Consider the following 6,022-nt stretch of genomic DNA (forward strand, 5'->3'; position numbering starts at 1 on the left):
ATTTATTCCTTATGGTTGTTTTCATTCTAGAACCCTCTTTATTTACTGTCCTGAAACTTAGTAAAAAAAAATCCTTGAGGAATTGCTATGGTAATAACAAAGAGTCATAATCTGACAATGCAGTGGTATAAGACATTAGATCATTAACTGACTTTTCTTAGATTGTGGATTATCTATAAGCCTGATCTTACCACGTTCATATCAACTAACAAACCAAAGCCTCCTTATACTTTTAGTACGTTTGGTGGCTATTTAAGTTAAAAATTCTTTCATGTGGGCCCTCAGATGAAAGTAACCTGTTAATCCTTTCTTTCCAAAGGCCTCCTGAAGCCAGTGGTTTGAAGGGGAAATATTCCTTCTGCAGCCACATCCTGTCCCCAGGTTCTCTCTTCTGCTGAAGCCACATGCTTGTGTTTATTCTTTGATTCTGAATCACTACCATGTTTAAATTCCTTCTCTGTGCCTGGGGTTGTGCATAAAGTATTTTAGATGAGATTTGATTACCACAACGGGTACCACCAAGGAAAAATGTTTTCGTTTATTTTGGTTCTGCAATTTTTATATCTGTATATATGTATTTATTTCTAGGAGCTGATAGAATTTGCTTTTCGACACTTGGTGTTTGGAGCCAGAGGGCACAGACTCCTTTCAGACTGTGTCAATACTCAGATGCCAGAAAAGGACACATATGTAGCTGGCTCCTGGATTTATTTTAGGAAGGGAGATTTACTGCAGTTAATGACACATGGAAACAGCATCAGTCTTAGATGAAGACAGAGCAGCTGGTCACCAGGTGGACAGAGGGTCACCAGGAATGCTTGCTCTTCTTAAAAATGAAATCTTCTTTCTGCTCGACAATGTTGGGGATGCCACGGTTGGAGATGTAGTCTTTTAACACAAGGGCCCTTGCCTCTGTTAAAATACAAATCCCCAAGGAAGCTACTGGCTAGGCCTTAGTCTCAACTTATCATCTCACTTCCCAAAGCAGGTTTTGAAGAGTGAATAGAAGGAGCAGAAGAACACAGGGGGAGTAAGTTTCCATGGGAGTGAGAAGAGGACGGAAAATGCAACAAGTGGACTGGGGAGGGTGCCGATGCGATGTGACAAATCTTATATTTTCTTGGCATTGTTCATTTTTATAGGTTTGCCTTTTTATTATTTATTTTTAGAAACTTTTTATAAACATTAACCTTTTCTTCTTTAAATGCTAGGCTCCCAGTGTCTTATTTGCCTTTTAATTTCTTAAATGTTATCTTTAAAAAGCCTTTAAATTTTATTATGTTCAAATTCTACCTTCTTTAAGGTTTTCAGGTGTCTTAGCTCACTTAGGAAAGGCCTGTCTTTTTTTTTTTTCTTTTTGCGGTACGCAGGCCTCTCACTGTTGTGGCCTCTCCCGTTGTGGAGCACAGGCTCCGGACGCGTAGGTTCAGCGGCCATGGCTCACGGGCCCAGCCGCTCCATGGCATGTGGGATGTGGGATCTTCCTGGACCAGGGCACGAACCTGTGTCCCCTGCATCGGCAGGCGGACTCTCAACCACTGCGCCACCAGGGAAGCCTGAAAAGGCCTGTCTTTTGAATGACTTCATTATTCACAGAGGACAACAACAAAGACATTCTTTTAAATGAAGATTAAAAAGTGTGAGTTAATATGGTACTGGCACAAAAACAGAAATATAGATCAACGGAATAGGATAGAAAGCCCAGAGATAAACCCATGCATATATGGTCACCTTATCTTTGATAAAGGAGGCAAGAATATACAATGGAGAAAAGACAGCCTCTTCAATAAGTGGTGCTGGGAAAACTGGACAGCTACATGTCAAAGAATGAAATTAGAACACTCTCTAACACCATATACAAAAATAAACTCAAAATGGATTAAAGACCTAAATGTAAGACCGGACACTGTAAAACTCTTAGAGGAAAACATAGGCAGAACACTCTTTGACATAAATCACAGCAAGATCCTTTTTGACCCACCTCCCAGAGAAATGGAGATAAAAACAAAAATAAACAAGTGGGACCTAATGAAACTTAAAAGCTTTTGCACAGCAAAGGAAACCATAAACAAGATGAAAAGACAACCCTCAGAATGGGAGATAATATTTGCACACGAAGCAAATGACAAAGGATTAATCTCCAAAATATACAAGCAGCTCATGCAGCTCAATATCAAAAAACAGACAACCCAATCCAAAAATGGGCAGAAGACCTAAATGGACATTTTTCCAAAGAAGATATACAGATTGTCAACAAACACATGAAAGTATGCTCAACATCACTAATCATTAGAGAAATGCAGATCAAACTACAATGAGGTATCACCTCACACCAGTCAGAATGGCCATCATCAAAAAATCTACAAACAAAAAATGCTGGAGAGGCTGTTGGGAAAAGGGAACCCTCTTGCACTGTTGGTGGGAATGTAAACCGATACAGCCACTATGGAGAACAGTATGGAGGTTCCTTAAAAAAGTAAAAATAGAACTACCATATGACCCATCAATCCCACTACTGGGCATATACACTGAGAAAACCATAATTCAAAGAGTCATGTACCACAATGTTCATTGCAGTTCTATTTACAATAGCCAGGACATGGAAGCAACCTAAGTGTCTATTGACAGATGAATGGATAAAGAAGATGTGGCACATGTATACAATGGAATATTACTCAGCCATAAAAGGAAACAAAATTGAGTTATTTGTAGTGAGGTGGATGGACCTAGAGTCTGTCATACAGAGTGAAGTGAATCAGAAAAAGAAAAACAAATACCGTATACTAACACATATATATGGAATCTTAAAAAAAAAAAAAGGTTATGAAGAACCTAGGGGCAGGACAGGCATAAAGACGCAGATGTGGAGAATGGATGTGAGGGCACGGGGAGGGGGAAGGGTAAGCTGGGATGAAGTGAGAGAGTGGCATGGACTTACATATACTACCAAATGTAAAATAGATAGCTAGTGGGAAGCAGCCACATAGCACAGGGAGATCAGCTCGGTGCTTTGTGACCACCTAGAGGGGTGGGATAGGGAGGGTGTGAGGAAGACGCAAGAGGGAGGAGATATGGGGATATATGTATATGTATAGCTGATTCACTTTGTTATACAGCAGAGACTAACACACCATTGTAAAGCAATTATACTCCAATAAAGATGTTATAAAAAAAAACGTAATTCAAAAAGAGTCATGTACCACAATGGTCATTGCAGCAATATTTACAATAGCCAGGACATGGAAAGCAACCTAAATGTCTGTCAACAGATGAATAGATAAAGAAGATATGGCATATATATATAGTGCAATATTACTCAGCCATAAAAAAAACGAAATTGAGTTATTTATAATGAGGTGGATGGACCTAGAGTCTGTCATACAGAGCAAAGTCAGAAAGAGAAAAACAAATACCATATGCTAACGCATATATATGGAATCTTAAAAAAAAAAAGGTTCTGATGAACCTAGGGGCAGGACAGGAATAAAAACACCGATGTAGAGAATGGACTTGAGGACACAGGGAGGGGGAAGTCTTGGTAAGCTGGGACGAAGTGAGAGAGTAGCATTGACATATATACACTACCAAATGTAAAACAGATAGCTAGTGGGAAGCAGCTGCATCCCACGGGGACATCAGCTGGGTGCTGTGTGACCACCTAGAGGGGTGGGGTAGGGAGGGTGGGAGGGAGATGCAAGAGGGATATGGGGATATATGTATACATGTAGCTAATTCGCTTTGTTATACAGCAGAAACTAACAAAGCACTGGAAAGCAATTATACCCCAATAAAGATGTTTAAAAAAATGTGAGTTCTATGTTATTAGTTAGGCTTTAAGGGTCAATTGACAATACTACCAAATTACATCATTTTTTTTAGACATCAGTTTTGTTAGACTTTCACCAACATTTTATTGCCTTCAAGTTAACAAAATTACTGAGTTGCCCGGATACACAGTTTGCAACCATACTATCTTGGTGAGCTCATCAGGCAGTTTTATTGCTTAGTATTAAATATTCTGTGACAGTTTTATTGATTTTTTTTCAATTACAAGGTGGGTGTTTGTTCTTGATTTTAAAGATTCCTGGTTGTTTTTGTCAACCTCAAAAGAAACGGCTTTCTGGAACTTGTTGGAAGAATGACTGTGGGGTTAGTCTTTCCAGACTTGCTCTCAGGTGCTGGGGTCCCAGTGGAGGGTCCACAGAAGAGCGAGGTGGGGCTTCAGGCATCACCCCTGCCTCAACGGGGGCAGCTGCCTCCATCATTTTGGCAGAAGTCAGGCATTCACATAAGATTCTATTGGAATAGGGACTTCCCTGGTGGTCCAGTGGTTAAGACTCCACGCTTTCAATGCAGGGAGTGTGGGTTTGATCCCTGGTCGGGGAACTAAGATCCCACATGCTGCTTGGTATGGCCAAATAATAAAAAAATAAGATAAAAAAATAAAACAAACAAAAACCTGAGATGCTGACATATTTCTAAAAAACAAAGAAAGCATGGATGAGGACTGAGAACTTCTGAAGATGACCCTCCAGCATCTAGTCATAGTGAAACAAATTTGTTTCTTAATGAAGATGGGGCGCTTCCCAAGCATCCCTTGGTCCACATCTGGAAGGGGGGTGGGTTGTGTCCAGTACTGTCCTGGTCACATGGCTCACCTTTCCCAGGACGACCCCATTCCAGCCCACCCTGGAGTTGGCTCAGGCCACGCCTGGCATTTGAACAACACGGTTCAATACAATCCACTCCACTGCAGCTATGTTTCAGAGTATAAACCCAAATCACTGTCTTTCTCTACCTAACGGAAACCACACTGTAAGGAATATCCATAGGTGATTGCCTGAAGGATTGGCCTTCAATGCATTTTTCTAGATACTAAACAATTTATTCTTGGAAAAATAGAAATTGGACCGAGCTGTGAAATTGCTGTCACAATTCTGCAGGGTTGTGACCCCACGTATGCACCTCAAGAACCCACATGAAGGACGTTGTGCCATTTGCTGCTTGTGCCATAGTGACGGCCTTTCTGTGTCTTCCACGTGGACAAGGAGCTGCTCTAATTAGCGGCAGGTGGCCCCTGACCACTGGTGAGGGTTATCTTTCAGGCATTTCAAGTCATAGAACTGACTATTATTTTTCTCTTTTAATCAGTGGCCAAAATATTCAGAGCCTTTTTAAAAAAATAGACTTATTGGGCTTCCCTGGCAGCTCAGTGGTTAAGAATCTGCCTGCCAATGCAGGGGACACGGGTTCAAGCCCTGATCTGGGAAAATCCCACATGTCGCGGAGCAACTAAGTCCGTGAGCCACAACTACTGAGCCTGCATTCTAGAGCCCGCAAGCCACAACTACTGAGCCCACGTGCCACAACTACTGAAGCCCGTGTGCCTAGAGCCCGTGCTCCGCAACAAGAGAAGCCACCGCAATGAGAAGCCCGTGCACCGCAACGAAGAGTAGCCCCCACTTGCCACAACTAGAGAAAGTCTGCGCACAGCAATGAAGACCCAATGCAGCCAAAAATAAATAAATAAAATAAATAAATTTATGAAAAAAATAGCCTTCTCATAAATATAGAAGACCTCAAGCCATGAATTGGGTTTATCCTTATTGCTGCTTTGCCACTTTCATTACTTTATTGCTTTCCTCATCACCTTTATTTTAAATTTTGTTACAATAGATATGTATGTATGTAAACTACCTATATTCCCTTTTCTTTAATTTTATAAAGGAAGGCATAAAAAAATAAAAAATTACAATCCATGTATAATGTAGGATAAATTCAAATCACCAAATTTCTACTCCCAGGCATAGTACTTGTTAAACCTTATTTCTGATGATTAAATAAAAAGCCTTATCTCACACTTACACATGACCCCAAAGACCATGATTTTGATGCTGACCCCTGCCAGACCCTGCCCTGACCCCTCCCACCCTGGCCCCTACCTTTCAAACTACTGACTAGAAGGAGTGGTAGTGATGGTGGTCTCTTGTGCCTACATTTTTAATAGAGAAAACACAGACTC

Source organism: Mesoplodon mirus (assembly GCF_964341445.2).
Source record: "Mesoplodon mirus genome assembly, chromosome: 13".
In the NCBI taxonomy this organism is placed as follows: domain Eukaryota; kingdom Metazoa; phylum Chordata; class Mammalia; order Artiodactyla; family Ziphiidae; genus Mesoplodon; species Mesoplodon mirus.